General features: G+C 41.7%; 1 pseudogene; it reads right to left on the bottom strand.

Annotated features, from left to right (window-relative positions):
• Positions 1 to 22,527, bottom strand: part of LOC120021807 — a 50,076-nt pseudogene extending 27,549 nt beyond the window's left edge.
• Positions 22,528 to 25,647: the final 3,120 nt, after the last annotated feature.

Consider the following 25,647-nt stretch of genomic DNA (forward strand, 5'->3'; position numbering starts at 1 on the left):
AGTGGATTGTCAAAAAAAACTGTTTTTGCTTAGTCATAATGTGGTATTGTTTGTATATTGATGAGGAGAAAAAAAATAATTAAATCAATTTTAGAAGAAAGCTGTAACAAAACGTGGAATACATTTGAGGGGTCTGAATACTTTCCGAATGCAGTGTATATAAAACAATTGACAATCTAAGCTACAGTATTATATAAAATACTTGCTTCAAAAAGAATCCTCAATATATGGGGCAGACTCTGCCACGAAGAAAAACAGAATCAATAGAGCATATTTTCTGACACTGTCCATCGGTCGCTCGTTTTTGGAGTCAGGTCCATGTGTGGTTGTTTTAATATCAGGGTTCAAACTGTAAACTGTACTGTTAGGTCACCTGGAAAAACCATGATCATCAGTCAATGGGAAATATCATTACCCTCTTGGGTAAAGTATTTATTTTTAGGGAAATACTGGTAGAAATGTTACAAATAGGGAGGTTCAAGACCCTTGTAAGACATCACAGTAAAATGGAGGGATGTATTGCAAAAGGAAATAGCAAAATGATATTATACTGGGAAAGGTTTGTTAACCTGTGGACATTGTCATGACGTTGCCCTCTTTGGGTACAGCGAGCACCATTCCCCTCTCTCTGTCTCCTAAAACCAGGCTGCTGTGGTCAGAGAGGTCGTAAATTCCTGGAGGAGATCATCTCCTCATGGCCACAGTATAGAGAGAGTGTGAGTTTTCATAGAGAGAACAAAGGAATTTCTTCCACCTCACAGAACTTGAGGTCCGAACAACATTTATGTTCTGGAGAAGGTATAAAAGATCGGTGAAGAATCCAGCTACAAACTGGTCTGTTTGGTACAATTTTGTGAAACTCATGGGAGACAATACGGCCACATTACCATAACGCTGTTTATACAATAGCCTCAGATATGAGGCTTACATCTAATTGTTGTATAAGATGAATGAGTGAGGATGACACTGTTTGTGAAATTGTGTAATGTGATTTTGGACTGTTTCATGAAGGAAACTCCAATTCCCTTTGGAGTTTAACTAAATCATAGGACCGCCCATGAGCACAGTTATGGTCTTGCGTCCTGGGACAGGCCCTTTTCTGCTCTTCCAAATAAAACCCCCACCCGGGTTTTCTATCACCAGACCAGCTTACCTCGATAACGAGAGGTCCAAGGTTTGAAAGGAGACCAGCTTACCTCGATAACGAGAGGGCCAAGGTTTGAGAGGAGACCATAAACCTAAGGTTTGAGTAGATAGCGGAATATTTTAACGCTACCACATGGTTAAACTCTTAGACTATCGATACCGACAGAATAAGAACAAGTCTTTGATATTAATTACTAGTCTGCAGCTAGGAATTCGGTATCACTGAATGCGAAGACCGACAACCGCCGAAACATCTATTCTATAACGACATGAATGAATGTCACTCTGAACTATCCATTCTAACCACGGCAGACAGAGAGAGAGAGAGAGAGAGAGAGAGAGAGAGAGAGAGAGCGGACAAACTCTCCAACAGAAAACAACTTTTCAACAGAGATCCCGACGACACACTGAGCGTAAATATATATATATTGATTGCAATTGTTCCCGAATGAGTGAGCGTTCATGTGCAAAGAATTAGCAACTCTGTAGTGACTTCAGCTGACCCCTACTCCCCTTTTGTCTAACAAGCTGCCATGCCGTTTTAGCCCACTAGGGCACATCCGCTATAATTTCTTTGTAACCATCTACTTTGTTTGTTTGTGTTATGCATTTCTGTGAATTACTTAGTTAGTAAATAAATGATTTTAAGACAATTGATGTATGGATGACTCAGTGAAGACTGGGTTCGTGCAGATAACCAACAATTTACGACGTTTGGAATGAGACTAACGTGAGGTAAATCATAATTCATTAATTCGAAGACTAATTGAGCAGATATTAAAATAATCTGAAAGTTATATTAGGAAAATTATAACTTTGTAATCTGAATATGTTCCTTAGTGCCCCGACTTCCTAGTTAATTACAGTTACATGATTAATCATTTTAATCACGTAATAATAATTACAGAGAGTTATTTGATAAATAAGTCTTCAGATTTGAATGATGCCAAAGACACGACAACATCGAAGGGTTGGAATTAAGATAAGAATGAATGCTGGTTTGGCCGCTGTGGGTGAAAATCCAGCACTTGCAGAAAGAGGAAAATAGGAATATGTATAATTATTTAACTACATATACCGTACATGTGAGTGAAAATAGCAATAGAAGTATTTCCTCCAATCAGGGGAGGGGGCGTAGTGCTGATTTGTATTTATACAAAGGGGATTAGAAATTATGCAAACAATTAAATTGACCGAACCCAAAATATATCTGAAATATAAAAAAATATATAAAAAATTAAATAAAGGCCACAAAGAATAGAACCACCCCTCAGTTTTTGTTGTGCTGATCTCTCCATGTGCCTCACCGGTTTGATACCCCACTAGTGTGAACAGGCTGAGCTATATTGAGTTTCAGAGTTGTGGACTCGGGTCACAAATTTGATGATTTGAGAATGGAAAATAAAGCTACTTCAAAATTGACTTGGAGCCTCAAAACTCAGGGCTCAACTTTGATTTGAGACTGATGACTTGAAATGATCTTGCCATGTTGTGTCACTCATTTTGTGGCACAGAGTTTATGTGGATTATGCAACACGCAGCCAGAGACCGTAGCCGCAGCATCGCCCTTGTAAAAAATAAAAACCGCAACAGATTGTTTCGCTACACAAACTCAGCACTCTAATTGGACCAGCAAACTGTCAATAAACACAGGTCGGGTGAGCTAGCGAGCATATTTATGATTTGCTGTAGACGTATAGGATCAGGTGCAGCGCAAACAAAAGCTGTAGGGAGAGAGGATTGGCTGAAATAAATATGCAGCTCCAAAAATGTTTGATGCTCATGAATATTAACTGTTTACTTCGCAAGCTCACCAGCAATGGGGCAACAATTACTAGCATAGGCCTACTGGTCTTTGGTATGTTACACTTGCTTGACATAGATAATTTACTTATGAAGCTTGCACTTAGAATTTGTTGTTAAAATGAATATTTACTGTGGCGAAGACGCACCATAGGCGCTGCTCTCCAAACACCCGCCAGTGGAGTGTTTTTTTTCTCTTGTTGAAACGTTTGCTGTTGCTTTCACACATTTAAATGCATAGGCCCTATGTGGTAAATCTATATTACATCTAATACTACAATAATTACTAGCGTTTCATCATTCAATCCCTGTACCGTTTATTGCAACATGTAGACATCTGTTTCATGTTTGATAGGTCTACGATACAGTTTCAATTTATAGCCAACTATTTCTTACCCCTGCCCTGAGTAGGCGCGATGTTTATAGTGCACGTGACCGTTCGCAATACTCTTGGGTAGAAGTTCTGTTTGTTATTCAAGGTATTTTTTCCTTTGTTCATATTTCACGGTTTATGTCAGTTCCATGTGTCTGTGTCCTACGTCTATGTCATTTTTGTTGTGCGCATAGAAATACTGTGTCCTGCGCTCCGGGCTTTGGAGTCAGAAGAACGTTGAATACGATAAAACGATAGTTCCATGTATGCATGGTGTTGAAATATCATTAATAATAATCATTAAGTCTGATTAAGACGAATGTACCAATGTAACAATGGATGTAGAAATTGCATTTTACATTGTAGAACCAGTTTATTGGTTTAATTTCCAATTGGGTAATTGCATGGTCCTGGGGGGCAAATGCTTATATTATGTAGGCCTACCAGTTTGAGCTCCTGTAAGACGGATTCAATTTGGTTTCTCAGGGGGAGTGTATACAGTCTGGCCCTCTACCGGTTTCCGTTCAGATTTATTTTGTGCTATTGAGCGTGATACAGAGGCTATTTCTTTGGGGCTATTGCCCGTGTATATGTGGTAAATCTACTTGGTGTATTTTGCATGATATGGCACTTTCACCATTGGATCACCAAGACCTGTAAATAAATATACACTATGAGCATGTCAACCTGCCTTGCCTTCTGCTGATTTCATGCCCTTACCACAGCTACAAGGTCCTTGTTTTACAATTACATAGGCTAATAAAAATGTTGTAGACAAAATAATGAAGAGGTGTCTGGTAGCCTCAATAAAAAGACAAAGATTTGTAGTTGAAAAAGTCGTTGCATGTATAGATTTTTTTTTTTTTTTTTTAACTTGACTTGTGACTCGATTCGACTTGCTCTTAGAATGCACGACTTGGACTTGACTCTAGTCTTGGCCCATTCTACTTGGGGCTCGACTTGAGACTCGGACCTAGTGACTTGAGACTTGCTTGTGACTTGGTCCCACCTCTGTTGAGCTGTGACAAACAGCATAACTTCCGACTCATTGTTGTGTTAAAGTGTTAAGATGCGGATGGGCTGCAACATCATGAGAAGCATTGTTAAGCCCTTGATACAACTATGAGTTAATTTAGCTCTAGACAAGACCACATAGTCTGATGTCTGTCTGGCAGGCAGGCAGAATGACCCACTCTACAGACAGACAGACAGACATAGATCAGCCAATAGACTGATGCTGTAATACAACACCAATGCCCACAGATAGCCTTCCGCTTGATTAACCTTCAATATGGAACGCAAACACACCCTCACACTGATAAAGAAAACCAATTAAAGTTTTGAAATCAGATACGCCCTGTGTGATTGTCCCTCATCTGAGGAGGATATGACATCTATTATCCTGAAGAATGTGAGCTTATTAAATGCCATATGATATCAGTGGTAATCTATGGTTCAAGAGGAGTCACTTCAGCTTTGTCTATTGTCTGGTGTAGTTGATGTGACCTGTCAACTATGTGACTGACTCAGAAAGGAAATGGTTCATGGAAATTTATGATGACTAGCATCCGCCCGTTTTCCCCACCAGTATTCAAGTCTATTCTGTATTTGACTCAGATTCGTGTTTCTAGGTTATCTTTTGCACCTGCTTAGAAAGTACATATGAAACCAAGCCGGCAGCACCCGAGTCCCTTCTTTACTCTAGACACAGCCAGCACCAAACATACCCAGAAGTAGTATACAGGACTGAAATAAACCTGGGAGGTAGCTATGACTTCACCCACTTCACAGAAGGTCCAGTAGATGTACACACAGACTGCAGTCTGCCTGGCCTTCTTGAGGAGTAAGGACATCGGTCTGTCTGTTTGTGTCTTGTCTGAGAGCAGTAGAAGCAATTGGGTTGCTTACCAGCTTCACTCAGCATGCAACAAAAACGTTTTTTTTGTAAAAGTAAAAAAGTAACTTTGTATCTATTACGGTTTGATAATTGGTATTTGAGTGTATAATGGAAAAGCCAACCTTAATGTCTCAGTTTAAGAGCTTCAGTAGTGTTTGTGTCGTGCTGACTAAGAACACACCATAATGTCTTGTAAGGTGATAGGCTCTCCCGGTCTCACCTCAACGACCTTCTCTCACATATGTCAATATTGGCTGAAAAGTTATTCAGTTAAAGTGGAACTGACAGCGTTTGAACTACTTTGCAGATATGAAACAAATATACACTGCTCAAAAAAATAAAGGGAACACTAAAATAACACATCCTAGATCTGAATGAATGAAATATTCTTATTAAATACTTTTTTCTTTACATAGTTGAATGTGCTGACGACAAAATCACACAAAAATGATCAATGGAAATCAAATTTATCAACCCATGGAGGTCTGGATTTGGAGTCACATTCAAAATTAAAGTGGAAAACCACACTACAGGCTGATCCAACTTTGATGTAATGTCCTTAAAACAAGTCAAAATGAGGCTCAGTAGTGTGTGTGGCCTCCACGTGCCTGTATGACCTCCCTACAACGCCTGGGCATGCTCCTGATGAGGTGGCGGATGGTCTCCTGAGGGATCTCCTCCCAGACCTGGACTAAAGCATCCGCCAACTCCTGGACAGTCTGTGGTGCAACGTGGCGTTGGTGGATGGAGCGAGACATGATGTCCCAGATGTGCTCAATTGGATTCAGGTCTGGGGAACGGGCGGGCCAGTCCATAGCATCAATGCCTTCCTCTTGCAGGAACTGCTGACACACTCCAGCCACATGAGGTCTAGCATTGTCTTGCATTAGGAGGAACCCAGGGCCAACCGCACCAGCATATGGTCTCACAAGGGGTCTGAGGATCTCATCTCGGTACCTAATGGCAGTCAGGCTACCTCTGGCGAGCACATGGAGGGCTGTGCGGCCCCCCAAAGAAATGCCACCCCACACCATGACTGACCCACCGCCAAACCGGTCATGCTGGAGGATGTTGCAGGCAGCAGAACGTTCTCCACGGCGTCTCCAGACTCTGTCACGTCTGTCACATGTGCATGTGAACCTGCTTTCATCTGTGAAGAGCACAGGGCGCCAGTGGCGAATTTGCCAATCTTGGTGTTCTCTGGCAAATGCCAAACGTCCTGCACGGTGTTGGGCTGTAAGCACAACCCCCACCTGTGGACGTCGGGCCCTCATACCACCCTCATGGAGTCTGTTTCTGACCGTTTGAGCAGACACATGCACAAATGGCCTGCTGGAGGTCATTTTGCAGGGCTCTGGCAGTGCTTCTCCTTGCACAAAGGCGGAGGTAGCGGTCCTGCTGCTGGGTTGTTGCCCTCCTACGGCCTCCTCCACGTCTCCTGATGTACTGGCCTGTCTCCTGGTAGCGTCTCCATGCTCTGGACACTACGCTGACAGACACAGCAAACCTTCTTGCCACAGCTCGCATTGATGTGCCATCCTGGATGAGCTGCACTACCTGAGCCACTTGTGTGGGTTGTAGACTCCGTCTCATGCTACCACTAGAGTGAAAGCACCGCCAGCATTCAAAAGTGACCAAAACATCAGCCAGGAAGCATAGGAACTGAGAAGTGGTCTGTGGTCACCACCTGCAGAACCACTCCTTTATTGGGGGTGTCTTGCTAATTGCCTATAATTTCCACCTTTTGTCTATTCCATTTGCACAACAGCATGTGAAATTTATTGTCAATCAGTGTTGCTTTCTAAGTAGATACTTTGATTTCACAGAAGTGTGATTGACTTGGAGTTACATTGTGTTGTTTAAGTGTTCCCTTTATTTTTTTGAGCAGTGTACAATCATAATATGAGTCAAATATCAAATTCCCAGTTTATGCTACAAAACCAACTTTGTAAGAGGTTTTAAAATAGGTTCCATTTTACTCAACATTCCATTCTAAGACATTGTTGGCAGAATAGATGGATGCAGTTCAATGCATGATTCATATAATTCAGCAATACATTTCTTGGTAGTCTAAAGAAATATTGCTGTCAAGTTGTAAATCACAGCTGGCCTGGTACATTGTTTGCTGCCTCCAAAAACAGACGAATGTAACCAAGACTGAGAATGTCAATACAATCAAACTAGCAAGGGCAATGATCACAAATCAGTCATGGGAAAAAAAGTCAGTCACTCACCCACTCCTCCAATGGCATGACATCCTCCTAGCAAGCTAAAAACACGGAGCCTAATGTTAGCTAGATAGCAGCTAGCAAGCTAGCTAGGAGGATGTCATGCCATTGGAGGAGTGGGTGAGTGACTGACTTTTTAACTTAATATCATTTTTCGGTGGCTATACACAGCTCGAGATACAGGTGTTATTTGGTTAGCTAGTAAGAAATGTGAATTGTTTTGCTAGCTAGCTAGGCTGAACTTTAACGACTTATCTAGTTAGCATATCTCATTCGTTCGAAAATTCACTCTGGCTATATAACGTTACACTTCGATTTCAAAGCACTCGTCGGAGTGTGCCAGAGACACAGAAAAACGGATTAATTTACGAACGCGCAACACCCATTGCATATGACCAGTGTCAGTAAACGTAGGCGATAACAGTAAGTTAGTCACGAACGCTCTAGATAACATGCCTAACCAGCTCTGCTAGGGCAAATAAAATGGTCAGAGTGAGGTGTTCTCTCATTTGTGTCTGGAAGTAGCTAGCTAGCCATCTTTAGCCAGTTAGCTTGGGTGTTGATTGGGACAAGCTACAATTCCCCATTGTTTACCAGTGCAATTTTGACGGCCAACTAGCTGAAAAAGAGGGTTTATCTGACGTTGCTTCATTAGATTTTAGCTCATCTTGCTCTGGCTAGCATTAGTTATTTATCTTGTTGTTGATGTGCATAAGATAGCCTACTTTTTCATTGTTTGATCAATAGGACTGTAAAGTTCCCAAATGTAAGAGGACTCCCATGGTATTTACATATTTGCCGAAATCCATTCAGGTGGCTTTTAGCAAATGTGTTCTAATGATCGAAAGTTGCGATGAACTTGCTAGTGCCTGTAAACTGTAATCACACTGTCCAGTTCAAAGTGAATGATGGCATGCCCGTGTGGCAAATGGCTTATTTGCATAAAGGCCTACTGAAGCTCTGATTGGCTTTGGCACACCGGTCTCCGTAGACTCCCGGCCTGGATGAGACCGATGTTTTTATTGGGTTTTATTTACTGCAGTGTCTAATAATTGTCAAACACAAAGCCTTTTTCCCACTCTATATTACTATATTATTTTCACAAATGCTTCACTATACGTAAATCCCAAACTTTCTAAGAATGTATAAAAATGACCATATCTATGTCCTCGCACTGGGGGTGAAAATGAAGATAATTTTAATAAAATGTAATGTTGCTAAAATGCTGTTCCACTTTAATACCATAAGCATGCATCCACAAAAAGAACACAAAGCATTATCTAACATCTTTAACCATACGACTGCCCTGAGTCATTCAGGTTATGGACTAGAATGACAAACACGGACATTGACCTGCTATCCAACTACCTTAGATCACCAACTTGTTTCATCATCTGTAGAAAAGAAAGCAATAAGCTAATCAAACTAGGCCAGTTTGTGGAAATGTCATATTTGACCCGATGCAATAATGATGCAATTAGCATGTGGTAACTGAGTTAGCTATGTATATATAGGTAGGGGTAAAGTGACTAGGCAACAGAATAGATAAGACTGAGCAATAGCAGCAGTGTATGTGGTGAGTGTAAACGTGTGTGGCGTCAGTATACATGTGTGTGGGTGTGTGTTGGGGTGTCAGTGTAAGTATGTGTGAGCGTGTGGGTAGAGTCCAGTGTGTGTGTGCATAGAGTCAGTGCAAGAAAGTTCGTACAAAAAAGGATCAATGCAGGTAGCCATTTGATTAGCTATTTAGAAGTCTTGTTTAGCAGTCTTATGGCTTGGGGCTAGAAGCTGTTCAGGCTCCTGTTGGTTCCAAACTTGGTGCACTGGTACCACTTGCTATGCGGCAGCAGAGAGAACAGTCTATTGCTCGGATGTCTGGAGTCTGACAATTTTTGGTCCTTCCTTTGACACTGCCTGGGTATAGAGGTTCTGGATGGTAGGGAGCTTAGACCCAGTGATGTACTGGGCCGTACGTACAACTCAGTTGCCGTACCAAGGGGTGATGCAGCCAGTCAAGATGCTCTCAATGGTGCAGCTGTCAAACTTTGAGTATCTGAGAGCCCATGCCAAATCTTTTCAGCCTTCTGAGGGGGAAGAAGCCCTCTTGAGTAGGCAATTTATTTTTCGGCATCAGATCTGCCTAATTTTCTCTTTAAACATTGTTTGTGTTTAATAGGCTAAATTACACATTCTATTAACAAATTATTCCAGAGTGATCTGTCATTGCAATTTGCAGTCTATGACATTTCAGATGTACAGTCATGGCCAAAAGTTTTGAGAATGACACAAATATTAATTTTCTGCTGCCTCAGTTTGTATGATGGCAATTTGCATATACTCCAGAATGTTATGAAGAGTGATCAGATGAATTGCAATTAATTGCAAAGTTCCTCTTTGCCATGCAAATGAACTGAATCCCCCAAAAACATTTCCAGTGCATTTCAGCCCTGCCACAAAAGGACCAGCTGACATTATGTCAGTGATTCTCTCGATAACACAGGTGTGTGTTGACGAGGACAAGGCTGGAGATCACTCTGTCATACTGATTGAGTTCGAATAACAGACTGGAAGCTTCAAAAGGAGGGTGGTGCTTGGAATTATTGTTCTTCAGGCAGGTGTAGGCAGGTGTGAGTGCATCTGCACGCACAGTGAGGCAAAGACTTTTGGAGGATAGCCTGGTGTCAAGAAGGGCAGCAAATAAGCCACTTCTCTCCAGGAAAAACATCAGGGACAGACTGATATTCTGCAAAAGTTACAGGGATTGGACTGCTGAGGACTGGGGTAGTCATTTTCTCTGATGAATCCCCTTTCCGATTGTTTGGGGAACCCGGAAAAAAGCTTGTCCGGAGAAGACAATGTGAGTGCTACCATCAGTCCTGTGTCATGCCAACAGTAAAGCATCCCGAGACCATTCATGTGTGGGGGTTGCTTCTTAGCCAAGGGAGTGGGCTCACTCACAATTTTTCCTAAGAACACAGCCATGACTAAAGAATGGTACCAACACATCCTCTGAGAGCAACTTCTCCCAACCATCCAGGAACAGTTTGGTGACGAACAATGCCTTTTCCAGGATGATGGAGCACCTTGCCATAAGGCAAAAGTGATAACTAAGTGGCTCGGGGAACAAAACATTGATTCTTTTGGGGTCCATGGCCAGGAAACTCTCCAGACCTTAATCCCATTGAGAACTTGTGGTCAATCCTCAAGAGGCGGGTAGACAAACAAAACCCCACAAATTCTGACAAACTCCAAGCATTGATTATGCAAGAATGGGCGGCCATCAGTCAGGATGTGGCCCAGAAGGTAATTGACAGCATGCCAGGGTGGATTGCAGAGGTCTTGAAAAAGACGGGTCAACGCTGCAAATATTGACTCTTTGCATCAACTTCATGTAATTGTCAATAAAAGCCTTTGACACTTATGAAATGCTTGTAATTATACTTCACTATTCCATAGTAACATCTGACAAAAATATCTAAAGACACTGAGGCAGCAGACTTTGTGAAAATTCATATTTGTGTCATTCTCAACTTTTGGCCACGACTGTACGTATGATAATTTATCAAAAGTAGTTTGGATGAGGTGAACTACTTTTTCAAAGTAACTTTAGTTAAGTACACTATGTTTTTCTTAAGGGGAGCTTTAGTGTAGCTTAACTTTTTCCAGTGTGAAGTAACTGGTAGCTTGGCAAACTGTATTTTCAGAGTAGGTTCCCAAAAAACTGATAACGGGAAGATGCTTTATTACATCAGGGGTATCTAACCCTCAGTAATCTGCCTGGTCTATCCAGATAACAAACTTGAAAAGGCCTCAGGGGGATCTAACCCTCAGTAAAGCAGGCTGACATCAGGGTCAATGTGGTTACAGGAGGGAAACACCGCAAACGACATCCCTTCCCCAACCGGCAGGATGCAGGGTTCTGTTCATTAGGCACCAAACAGAAGAAAAGTGAGAAAAAACAGAGAAGGACTATATGGACTTACTGGTTCAATGAGAAACATGAATTCCCATTTCCATTGCAAAACGTTTTAAAATGGTTTCACGCATGCCCTAATGAACACCACCCAGCCCTAAAAACCCCAGGCCAGCCATACTGTTCCAGAGAAACAATTTCCTCAGCAGAATCTAGTTACTTCTCTGACTAACCTAATTACATTTGGTCACCACTGGCAACATGCGTCTGGTAAAGTAGGGTGAGCAACAGGATCTAATGTCTGGGGTTTGGGCATTCATTGGCTGAAAGGTCAGTTGCAAAGGTCACATACTGTACAAGGATAATGACATGAGGATATTCCATATCTAGCTAAATGTATGTGTTTATGTGAGTGTGTGTGATGCATGTTCACATCACTGCGTAGTTTGTTCCACGAGAAACTCCCACTTTTAGCTTGATAATTATATTTCAGCTGAACACATCTCGATTGATTCAACTGATTATTAGGAATATTTTCCCCTATTCAATTTTAGTGATAGTAATGACTGAGTGAGCCAAATTGGTCTTTATTATGTCATCAAAAACAAATTAAAATGACGAGTAATTCCATGGTAACAGAATTATGCTGATTTGACAAAAACACATTTACAGGAAGAACTGTGCAGATACAAAGTTTGGTAACAGAATACAACTGAGGGAGACTTTACTGTAAGTCTGTTACCAAACTTAACATCTGCACAGTTTTTACAGTAAATGTTGTTTATATTTTTTGATTTACTATTTAAAATTGTAGTCATTGTGCATAGAGTTGTATGGTTTGTTAAATGACCAGTGCAGTCAAAATTCTGTTCTTTCCTCTGTCTCCCCTATATCCATTTGCGCCACTGCTAAAATGTGGACGCCACTGAAAACGTTTTCAGCGTAAACGTAAATGACTAAAACCAGATAAAGTATGTAGAAAAGATAATGGAGCAACATTTTTCAATAAGATCATCTTTGTGAACAAACAATCAATCACTACTAGACACTCATGGAGAATCTGAAATTCCAAAAATGTCATTGATTTTGTTGATAATTGATCATGTTTGAGTCACTCAGATAGCATCAGAAAAAGGCATAAGCCATGGTAAAATGTGTACAATTGCAGGGAATTAGCTTTAAAACCTCTGGCAAACTTTGCCGCCGCTGCTGAAAAACATCTTAGGGGAAACACTGCCTGTGTTTTATATCATATTGTACAACAGCTGATGAAACACACTAAAGAAATCTGTGTTATTTTCTGATAGTTGCTGGTTGAAAATACAATCTACACAGGACCATGGGCAGGTGTTTCGAATTTCCATGGTGACATTACCATGCGGTAAATGAGTTAATAGACCAATAAAGAGGGTTCCAAACCTCTGCCAATAACAGCTACTTTTCCCCTCCCCACTCAGACCACTTCCAGACAGTCCTAGCAAAATTCCAGAAATGATTCGATATTGATATAAAATGGCTGCATTGGGCCTTAACTTTGAAATCAATGGTCTTTGTTTGGCATACATTATAAAGTGAAAAAAGTCTCAGCATAATACCGTTACCCTAGAATTGCCCCTCATTAAACATTTGTAATGAACAAAAACATGACGTACACATGGCTGCAGGACTACAATACAGGGTAATTGTGTATGCTGTCCGTCACCAGATGTACACAAGATCACGGAGGTTGATTATAGCTCTGACTCAGCAGGGCATATACCAACATCTTTTCAATTTCTTATTAAAATTCAATCAAACAACTTTGGGGAAAGCTGCATTTTATAATAGCCACATCCCACCTAAGGACAAATGTGGAACAGAGAAACAAACGATCACGCTGACATAGCGGTCAGGTAATTACTGTGTGTCTGCATCCCCACACACTCAAACCGGTGCCCCTGGTACCTACTATACCTCCCGTTCAAAGACACTTAAATCTTTGTCTTGCCCATTCACCCTCTGATTGGCACAAAAACACAATCCATGTCTCAAGACTTAAAATAAATATTTAACCTGTCTTCTCTTCATCTACGCTGATTGAAGTGGATTTAAGAGGAGACATCAATAAGGCCTGGTCAGTCTATCATGGCGTTCCTAATGTTTTGTACACTCAGTGTAATGAGCAGAAAGTTTTTTTATCCCCATTTTCATTATATCCAATAGCGATCTTGTCTCATTGCTGCAACTCCCCATCGGTCTCGGGAGAGGCGAAGGTTGAGTCGTGCGTCCTCTGAAGCATGACCCCTCCAAGCCGCGCTGCTTCTTAACACTTGCTTGCTTAACTAGGAAGCCATCTGCACCAATGTGTCGGAGGAAACACCGTTCAACTGACGACCATGGTTAGCTTGCAGGCGGCCGGCACACCACAAGGAGCCGCTAGAGCGCAATGAGCCAAGGAAAGCCCCCTGGCCAAACCCGGATGACACTGGGCCAATTGTGCACCGCCCTATAGGACTCCTGGTCACGGCCTGGGATCAAACCCCAGGCTGTAGTGAGACCTCAACACTGTGATGCAGAGCCTTGGAGCGCTGCGCCACTCGAGAGCCATAGTTAATGGTTTATCCCTTATCAAACATCCTGGTTTCAAATAATGCATTACTAGCGTTAAATTACTTCCTTCAAGGGGTCAGAAAAGACGTCATTGCTGCTATTGACAGTAAAATCGGTCAAGTGTCCCTAGGTGGGATTAATATCCCACTCATAAAACACCTGTCCCAAAGGGCAAATGGATTACAGACACAAAAGGCTCACCTCACCCATTGAAATTGGTGAGTGCATCACAGCTGGTCTTTGTAAGAAGTATGGACATGCTGAAAGAACCGAATCATCAGTTAACACACAGCTCACAAACCCAGACGTACCCCACAAGACACGCAATCAGTGTCTACTTGACAAAGCATTTGAATGTTTGAGAATAGTATTATTTATTTATTTTCTATTCTTATTTTTTTTAATATCACAGTTGTGTGTCACCTTTGGAAACTCGCCTCAACTTGACTTTTGTAATCTTGTTCTTTACTCGTAGTGTTCTTCGTTAAAATTTGTGTTGCTGTTCTTGTCCATTAGTGATCTGTATTTTGTCATGTTCTATGGTTTTGTGTGTACCCCAGGAACAATAGCTGCTGCTTCAACAGTTTACTCCAATGTTTACTTGAGTCTATTACAAATCAGTCTGACAGTACTTTAGACACACGTTTGACAGTCTTTCAAAGGAAGTATAGACTGCTGTTGCGAAAAAAATAGGAAGTAAAACTCGAGTCGTCTCATTATCTCATCTAGGAACTTTTTCATATCATTCTTTACAGTTCAGATTCATCTGTAGCCTACATATATGATGAACATTATACTCCCCTTGAGTCATTTCATAATTTTCTGTGTTATACTTTTACTGGAATATTCCGAATGTCTGCAAATATGCTCTTTTGAGAATTGATAGGGAATAACCACAACAAATGAGAAATATAATGCACTGACTAGTACAACATCTGCCTGCCACCGAGCAGAGAAAACAGGGCTGATAATCTTCTGCTCCACGTTGGGCAGTCAACAGCAGACAGGCATAACACCATTAGCTCCAGCTCCCCCGGCACTCATTAGAAGTGATCAAACATTGAAATGCATCAGAAAGGTATCATCATTGGTGGTTATTTTTCCCCCAGTCCAATTTAGTCTTGTCCACTCGTTTCTAATGAGTCATACGTGGCTTGTAGAGGGAAACGTAAGACATATACATGTTCCTGACAGTTTTATATTTCAGTGATGGGGGTCATAATATTGTGTAGCTTAAACGGTTCAAAAGATAGAGCCACAGTTGTATTTATTTTGGATCCCCATTTGCTGCTGCCAAAGCAGCAGCTACTCTTCCTGGGGTCCAGCAAAATGTATTTAAAAAGTTTATACAATTTTAAAACATTACAATACATTCACAGATTTCACAACACACTGTGTGCCCTCAGGCTCCTACTCCACCACATATCTACAGTACTAAATCCATGTGTATGTATAGTGCGTATGTTATCGTATGTGTGTGCCAATGTTTGTGTTGCTTCACAGTCCCCGCTGTTCCATAAGGTGTTATTTAAATATTTTTTAAATCTAATTTTACTGCTTGCGTCAGTTACTTGATGTGGAATAGAGTTCCATGTAGTGCTGTGCGCCTCCCATAGTCTGTTCTGGACTTGGGGACTGTGAAGAGACCTCATGTGGCATGTCTTGTGGGGTATGCATGGGTGTTCGAGCTGTGTACCAGTTGGTTCTATGAACCAAGCGCAAATTTTTTCTCTCGCGACCCCATTTTCAAATCAGGTTGACCCCACGTTTGGGAAATGCTGCACTACAAAGTAGCCTAGCTGATACAGAGCCTTCCCAATTCAATGGCTCCCTCTTCTGGCCACATTTGACAACGCAATCCTAAAGGACCATAGATATCACCTGGATTAATCTGGTCAGCCTATAGCCCTAATCGGATAGGGTCGGCAAACTCCAAGGTCCTCTGATAATACTTATCCCATGCGAATAGTCATCCCTGTGTTTTGAGGGATATTAGAGTTTCACAGGTGCTGCACCCAGTTTGGGTAAGAACATGGGAACAAATGCTTAAAACAAAGTTCTATGCACTTAGCCTACAGATGAATTATCCGTTATGTCATATCAACTTTCCTCGTGCCATACTTCTCTTTTGAATGATGAAGTGGATGATATTGTGCCAATTAATTGATGAATTTCCAAATCCGTCAGGTAATTAGATGTCTGCATAGGTTACAGTTCATGGTTCTTATTGATATACACTATTATTTTGACTTTCTCCAAACTGAAGGTCATCAGGTCAATATCAGCCTATCCTTAGACATTTGAAATATCTTCACGCCTAGAAGAGCCTCCAGGCTTCCGTCATAACGGTCAATTGTGAATGAGGATATTTTTTTATTACAGGGGCAGTTTGGTAAAACTAATCCCGTCCGAATCGTCCACTGGAAAAACAGACATGCTGGGGTAATAATTGCATAACCAACGTTCTATAGTAATACTAGTACAGTGAGAATAGGGCTTTAGTCATGGAAAGAGCAGGTGTTCCTATTGTTTTGTACACTCACTGTATATTTTATATTGTATTAGAATTGATTACTTCCAGAAGGCCAGCATTGATTATTTCCAGAAACTGCTGCTCTCTGTTAATTCTGAGTAAAATCCTGTCATGTAAACAGAAGGCAGGGGGATCAAATTTGAATGAAAAAAATAATAAACGCAACATGCAACAATTAACGATTTTACTGAGTTACAGTTCATATAAGGATATCAATCAATTGAAATGAATTCATTAGGCTCTAATCTATGGATTTCACATGAATGGGCAGGGGCGCAGCCATGGGGAGCCAGGCCCAGCCAATCAGAATGAGTTTTTCCCCCACAAAAGTGTTTTATTAGAGACAGAAATGCTCCTCAGTTTCATCACCTGTCCGGGTGACTGGTCTTAGACGATCCCTGGCGCATGTAAGTGCTATAAAAACAAAACAAACAACAAAATAAGTATGGAGATTTGTGTTGATGCTAGAATTAATCAAGGCCTTTAAACACTTGTTGGACAATAATTGTAAAAATGAAATGCCTTTTATGGTGTCTGATGGAGTTACATAAGTCCAGAAAGTTGCATTTTATGAGAAAAAATATTTATAATTAGGAGGTTGTTAATTTATGGTGTGACAGCTGATACTTTGGTCTATCAAAATATACAGCACCAGTCAAGTTTGGACACCTACTCATTCAAGGGTTTTTCTTTATTTTTACTATTTTCTACATTGTAGAATAATAGTGTAGACATCAAAACTATGAAATAACACATTTTGAATCATGTAGTAACCAAAAAAGTGTTAAACAAATCAAATAATATTTTACATTTGAGATTCTTCAAAGTAGCTACCCTTTGCCTTGATGACAGCTTTGCACACTCTTGGCATTCTCTCAACCAGCTTCATGAGGTAGTCAACATACATGCATTTCAACTAACAGGTGTGCCTTATTAAAAGTTAATTTGTGGAATTTCTTTCCTTCTTAATGCATTTGAACCAATCAGTTGTGTTGCGACAAGGTAGGGGTGGTATACGGAAGATAGCCCTATTTGGTATAAGACCAAGTCCATATTATGACAAGATCAGCTCAAATAAGCAAAGAGAAAGGACAGTCCATTTTATGAATTTTTTTAACGTTTATTTCACCTTTATTTAACCAGGTAGGCCAGTTGAGAACAAGTTCTTATTTACAACTGCGACCTGGCCAAGATAAAGCAAAGCAGTGCGACAAAACAACAGAGTTACACATGGGATAAACAAACGTAGTCAATAACACAATAGAAAAATCTGTATACAGTGTGTGCAAATGAAGTAAGAAGGTAAGGAAATAAATAGGCCATAGTGGCGAAGTAATTACAATTTAGCAATTAACACTGGAGTGATAGATGTGCAGATGAGGATGTGCAAGTAGAAATATGGTGTGCAAAAGAGCAGAAAAACAAATATGGGGATGAGGTAGGTAGTTGGTTGGATGGGCTATTTACAGATGGGCTGTGTACAGCTGCAGCAATCGGTAAGCTGCTCTGACAGCTGATGCTTAAAGTTAGTGAGGGAGATATAAGTCTCCAACTTCAATGATTTTTGCAATTCGTTCCAGTCATTGGCAGCAGAGAACTGGAAGGAAAGGCGGCCAAAGGAGGTGTTGGCTTTGGGGATGACCAGTGAAATATACCTGCTGGAGCGCGGGCTACGGGTGGGTGTTGCTATGGTGACCAGTGAGCTGAGATAAAGCGGAGCTTTAACTAGCAAAGACTTATAGATGTCCTTGGAGCCAGTGGGTTTGGCGATGAATATGTAGCGAGAACCAGCCAACGAGAGCATACAGGTCGCAGTGGTGGGTAGGAAATGGGGCTTTAGTGACAAAATGGATGGCACTGTGATAGACTACATCCAATTTGCTGAGTAGTGTGTTGGGAGGCTATTTTATAAATGACATCGCCAAAGTCAAGGATCGGTAGGATAGTCAGTTTTACGAGGGTATGTTTGGCAGCATGAGTGAAGGAGGCTTTGTTGCGAAATAGGAAGCCGATTCTAGATTTAATTTTGGATTGGAGATGCTTAATATGAGTCTGGAAGGACAGTTTACAGTCTAGCCAGACACCTAGATATTTATAGTTGCCCACATATTCTAAGTCAGAACCGTCCAGAGTAGTGATGCTAGTCGGGCGGGCGGGTGTGGCAGCGATCGATTGAAGAGCATGCATTTCTTTTTACTAGCATTTAAGAGCAGTTGGAGGCCACAGAAGGAGTGTTGTATGGCATTGAACCCATAACTTTAAGACATGGTCAGTCAATCCTGAAAATGTCAAACTTTGAAAGTTTCTTCAAGTGCAGTCGCAAAAACCATCATGCGCTATGATGAAACTGGCTCTCATGAGGACTGCCAGAGTTAACTCTGCTGCAGAGGATACATTGATCTGAGGTTACCAGCCTCAGAAATTGCAGCCCAAATAAATTCTTCACAGAGTTCAAGTAACAGACACATCTCAACATCAACTGTTCAGAGAAGACTGCGTGAATCAGGCCTTCATGGCCGAATTGCTGTAAAGAAACCACTACTAAAGGACACCAATAAGAAGAAGAGACTTGCTTGGGCCAAGAAACACAAGCAATGGACAATAGAGCAGTGGAAATCTGTCCTTTGGTCTGATGAGTTCAAATTTGAGATTTTTGGTTCCAACCACCGTGTCTGTGTGAGACGCAGAGACGAGTGTGAGACGAGTAGGGGAACAGATAATCTCTGCATGTGTGGTTCCCACCGTGAAGCATGTGGGAGGTGGTGTGATGGTGCTTTGCTGGTGACACGGTCTGTGATTTATTTAGAATTCAAGGCACACTTAACCAGAATGGCTACCAAAGAATTTTGCAGCGATACACCATCACATCATTTGTTTTTCAACAGGACAATGACCCAACACACCTCCAGACTGTGTAAGGGCTATTTGACCAATAAGGAGAGTGATGGAGTGCTGCATCAGATGACTTGGCCTCCACAATCACCCGACCTCAACCCAATTGACATGGTTTGGGATGAGTAGGACCGCAGAATGAAAGAAATGCAGCCAACAAGTGCTCAGCATATGTGGGAACTCTTTCAAGATGGTTGGAAAAGCATTCCAGCTGAAGCTGGTTGAGAGAATGCCAAGAGTGTGCAAAGCTGTCATCAAGGCAGTTGACTACAATAAAATGGTGGAAGCCCTGTGTTGCTGCCCATGCTAATCCAGCCTTTTGGCCACTAGAGGCCTGTATCATTCTCTATGGGCATGGGCCCTTAAACCCTCAAAGTTCTGAAGCTGCACAATTGAGAGCATCTTGACTGGCTACATCACTGCTTGGTATGTCAACTGCACCCCCCTCGATCGCATGCTTCTACAGAGGATGGTGCGGACAGCCTAGTACATCACTACATCACAGCCTACTACATCGCTTCTTCTCCATCTAGTGCAGGGCTCTACAACCCTGTTCCTGGAGAACTACAGTCCTGTAGGTTTTCACTTTAATAACCCTAAACAAGCTCACCTGACTCTAATAATTACCTGGTTGATAAGCTAAATCAGGTTAGTTACAACTGGGGTTGGAGCGAAAACCTACAGGAGGGTAGCTCTCCAGGAACAGGGTTGGAGAACCCTGATCTAGTGGATACAAAAAGCAGAGGCCCCGTAAAATGGGCTCAGTGCTGCCACCAATGTTTGGGAAAAAACCCTTATTGGCTTCAAGCAGTACATTGACAGTGCTTAGTCGTTGATTCCAATTATTTAAAAAAAAATTCAACCATCGGCGGCAGAACTGAGCCCATGCTACGGGGTCTCTGCTTTTTGCAGCCACTAAAATGTAGAAGAAGCGAGTGTTTCCGGTGGAAAATGTCAATACTAATTGTAGGAATGGAACACACCCTGGAACCATTAATTAACATAACCATGTTAAGCATCTTCAGGCCTCCACACATAGAAGACATTTGGAACACCTCTACTTAAATTAATCAATTTTATATACACCATCACAATAAATCAATCATTTATTTTAGGCAGCTCTGAAGAAATATTATGATATGAAGATTTTTTTTTTTTTAGAAGAACCGAATAGGCTATGAGTCAGCCTACTGTATGTTATCTGGCTGTGCCATGCCATAGTCTGTAGCCTAGTTCATTTAGCTGACAAGATGTGCTTATAAGTGCCATGCCATTATTTTATATTACATGCTTTTATGTAATACTATCATTGAACTTAAACATTCCGGAGCGAGTTGAGCGCAAAAGTGATAATTTGAAACAGGTCCTATATGGTAGATTTAGAATTATTTGGCAAATTTAGTTGTGAATGATAAACTTTGTCTTACAAATTAAAACATATATGAAACATCATATCATGTTTCTTTAGACCTGTATGCATAAGTGCATGGGTGTTCTACATGCAATGTCTTAAATGCTTTGAATTAATAGCCACCTTAGAAAGCACTGTCCATTTCGTTGTGTTTGGCTTCATAACAACATCCACAACGACTATGGTTTTCCACTCAGTTTCAACCTGTTGTTGAACTTCTTTCTTCAAATTGATCACCACGGTGATGTAAAAAATTGTAGCCTAATGGTTGAGTTTTAAAAACATGATATGGGTTTGATAAGTGTTTGATGCGATTTTAGATTGCATTTGCAATGATGTCAGAATGGTTAGAGGGACAATAGAGCACTGACTATTAGCGTCCTGATGCTCGTTAGCGAGTTGGGTACTACCAACATGTCCAGAGCGCATAAAAGGAGATTACCGTGACTCAACAGTCATGTGGAATTTGACTGTAGTCATGACTAATGGCTGCCGGAGTGGCAGTAATATGGTCACCGCAACAGCCCAACCACTCCAGTATCCTTGCACATTGTAAATATGGTATTGGCACTGACCCTGTATATAGCTTACTTACTTTCTCATGTTCTTCTTCTTATATCTATTTCTCATGTGTTTTTGTTCCTACTTTTTTTAGTAGTACTACAGAAATTGATTACTGCATTGTTGGGAAAGAGCTTGCAAGAAAGGCATTTCACTGTACCTGTGCACGTGACAATAAAACTTAACTTGAAGGCAGAGAGCCATTTTCCACTGGCCCTGGCACCAGTCTGTCACTTACAGGCACTTCTGCCGCATTTTGTGGCGGTTCCAAAATGGTACACAGCCATAGGGGATATCCGTGGAGTCTGATTGACTGTGTGTGTGGCCTGCATGCTGAGGAATACTCAGAAACAACAACAAAAACTGATTAGTAAATGTCCCGGCCACATGGAACATTTCCTGGACACACACTCTGTCCATCCCTCTCTGGGTCCTATTATATGGTCCCTCCCTAGGTTTTGTTGTACAGTTAGGATGGCATGCAGCCCATGGGTGACAGACAACTGTATTCAATTTGACATTGCCACAAAGTTTGCTCTTATAGCTACCTAGCCTGAGTTTGCACTCCTGCCAAAAAGTAAGAACATCAGGACCATGAACAAGGCTGTCACTCTCACCTGCCCTCTTGTGCCAGCACCACCCCTTCCTCCTTTAGTCTCTTGCTTTTGGCAGCGCAGTCCTCCAGCAGGACCTCCCGGCGCCGCTTGATTGCATAAAGCCAGTCCACCTCGTCCTCTTTGCCTACTCCGGCTTCTCCACTGCGGCTTCAAACTGCTGCACCGCTGCCTTGGACACCCGCTCGCCCACTTTTCTTTTCCAGCCGAACGAAGCCATCCTTTACAGAAATGAGTCAATTATCTGTAACGTTACTGTAGAATTGTGAAACCTCTCTGCTTGCAAATAGCTCGCTACCGCTGACAAGACACTTGAGACTTCTAACCTTAAGTTTGTAATGTCAACCTGGCAGTTTTGTTCACATTGAATTGGCTAGCGTGGAAAGTGAGTTACTATAGCTAGCTAGCAAGCTAATGTCTGAATGTTAGCTAGCTAGTAACTGGCTAGCATATAGCTAACGTTTAACCGTTAACCTCGATAACTGTTATTCATTCTTCATCAAATGCTTTTGATTTCATATGTGGCTGGATATATTGAGTGTTCAACACTCACAAAACGCGGTTACCGCTGCGTTCTATTGAACTCGGAAGCTCCTGTTTGTTTAACCACAACATTTAAAGGGACAGTACAGATATTTTTGAAGTAGTTTGTGGGTGCACGAAAGGAACAGCACAACTATTTTGAAAAGTCTCTAACTATCTGTGTGGGTCATCAATCAATCAATTTTATTTTATATAGCCCTTCGTACATCAGCTAATATCTCGAAGTGCTGTACAGAAACCCAGCCTAAAACCCCAAACAGCTAGTAATGCAGGTGTAGAAGCACGGTCATCATGTGTAATTATCAGGAAAATGTGCTGACGGCTGATTGTAGTTACATTGTAACAGAATGTCGTTGTTGCAACATGTTTTCAATATTCCCACATTAACATGTTCCAGAGCATCCATCTTTGCCCCTGCTGTCTTCTGAGTTCAAAGTCAATCAGTGATTCATTGACAAGTACTGAAGTTGAACAGCTAAACCCCTGCATTTGTGGTTGAAAGATGGCGCCGACAGATATAGCAGCTCTGCTTCTAGCTCCTACAAGCATTTCTCTACACCCACAATACCATCTGCTAAATATGTGTATATGACCAATAACATTTGATTTGATTTTAATTCTATGATGTTTGATGATCAACCTATATCTGTAAAGTGACTATGAAAGTGACCCTCATTAGAAATGTATTGTGGTTCCAATTAAGATTCAAAACATGTTCAAATGAAATGCAAAAAAATTTACTGAAGAAAAAAATGGATATGTAGGGTTGATATTGGAGGTGAGGGAGTGGGTGGGGGTTTAAGGGTTGGAATGAGAGGAAGAATAGAAGAAAAGAGATTAGGAGAAACAGAAGCATCATTGCATGTGCCTTCAGCAGTGAGTGAGTGTCCTCAGTGGATGACTTCAGCTGTGAGGCTCTCAACCATCTGGATGTGTCATCTTTCTTGGAAGCCACTTTAGCTATTCACTGGCACAAGTGGGGACCCTTCAGGCTGAGGAGTAAGTTTCACTCATCCCCATGTGCTACACTTGCACCAGACTGGATAAGGTCGTTCTCCACGATGGTGACACTGGTGGACAGAACCGAAGGAGTCTGCAGGAGACCTTACCATGAAATGCTTAATTACAAGCCCTTAACTAACAATGTAGTTTTAAGAAAATAGAGTTAAGATAACATTTACTAAATAAACTAATAACAATAATGAGGCTATATACAGGGGGTACCGTTACAGAGTCAATGTGCAGGGGTACAGGTTAGTCAAGGTCATTTGTACATGTAGGTAGAGGTAAAGTGATAAGATATTAAACAGCGAGTAGCAGCAGTGTAAAAACGGGGGGGGGTCAATGCAAATAGTCTGGGTGGTAAATATAGCAAGATGGCACCGACAGACATGGCAACTATGCTTCTAGCTCCTAAGCTAGTGTGTTATTTCTTGCGTAATTAGCCCAGAACATTTTTTTGTGTTATTACATACAGCCAGAAATTTTGGGGGGATATCATAGTGACGGTAAATCACCAGCATTACAACCAGGAATACGATTTTCCCGAATTGGATCCTTTGTTCATACCCCCCAGGGCAATTTAACTTATCATAGAGGCTGCTCCAAGACACGGTCAGTGTAGAAGATGTATTCGAAGTGGCCTTCTAGTCCGTGCACGCCATCCACCGCTTCCGAGTATATTACTCGCTAATGTTCAGTCTCTGGACATTAAAGTAGATGAGCTCAAGGCGAGGATCTCCTTCCAGAGAGACATCAGGGACTGTAAAATACTCTGTTTCACAGAATCATGGCTCTCTCGGGATATACTGTCCCCATCCATACATACAGCCAGCTGGGTTCTCAGTACATTGTGCAGACAGGAATAAAGAACTCTCTGGGAAGAAGAAGGGCGTGGTGTATGTTTCATGATTAACAACTCATGGTGTGATTGTGAAAACATACAGAAACTAAAGTCCTTTTGTTCACCCGACCTTGTTCACCCAACCTAGAATACCTCACAATCAAATGTTACCTCCCAAGAGAATTCTCTTCACTGGATTTTATGCAAACTTGAAACCACATATCCTGAGGCGGCATTTATTGTAGCTAGGGATTTTAACAAAGCAAATTTGCGGAAAACGTTCAATCAACACATTGACTGTAGTACTTGCTCTGGTAAAACACTCGATCCCTGCTACTGCCCCATTCTAAATGGCTACAAGGCCCTCCCCCACCCTCCCTTTGGCAAATCAGATCACGACTCCATTTTTCTCCTCCCTTCCTATTGCCAGAAACTCAAAGAGGAAGTACCGATGCTAAGTTCTATTCAACTCTGGTCTGACCAATCGGAATCCATGCTTCAAGATTGTTTAGATCATGCGAACTGGGATATGTTCTTGGTAGCCTCTGAGAATAACATTGACAAATACACGGACACAGTGACTGAGTTCATTGGGAAGTGTATAGGGGATGTTGTTCCCACTGTGACTATTAAAACTTACCCAAACCAGAAACCAGGGATAGATGGCAGCATTCGCGCAAAACTGAAAGTGCAAACCATCGCATTTAGCCATGGCAAGGTGACTGGGAATATGGTTGAATACAAACAGCGTAGTTATTCCCTCTGTAAGGCAATCAAATAGGCAAAATGTCAATACAGAGACAAAGTGGAGTCACAATTCAACAGTTCAGACGTATGTGGCAGGGTCTACAGACAATCACGGACTACAGAGGGAAAACCAGCCACGTTGCGGACACCAACGTCTTGCTTCCGGACAAGCTAAACACCTTCTTCGCCTGCTTTGAGGATAAGACAGTGTTACCGACACGGCTCGCTACCAAGGACTGTGGGTTCTCATTCTCCGTGGCTGACTTGAGTAAGACATTTAGGCGTGTTAACCCTCACAAGGCTGCCGGCCCAGACGGCATCCCTAACTGCGTCCTCAGAGCAGTTGGCTGGAGTATTTACGGACATATTCAATCTCTTCCTATCCCAGTCTGCTGTCTCCACTTGCTTTAAGATGTCCACCATTGTTCCTGTACCCAAGAAAGCAAAGGTAACTGAACTAAATGACTATCGCTCCATAGCACTTACTTCTGTCATCATGGAGTGCTTTGAGAGACTAGTTAAGGTTCATATCACCTCTATCTTACCTGACACCC

The sequence above is a fragment of the Salvelinus namaycush genome, chromosome 26 (assembly GCF_016432855.1).
Source record: "Salvelinus namaycush isolate Seneca chromosome 26, SaNama_1.0, whole genome shotgun sequence".
Classification (NCBI taxonomy): domain Eukaryota; kingdom Metazoa; phylum Chordata; class Actinopteri; order Salmoniformes; family Salmonidae; genus Salvelinus; species Salvelinus namaycush.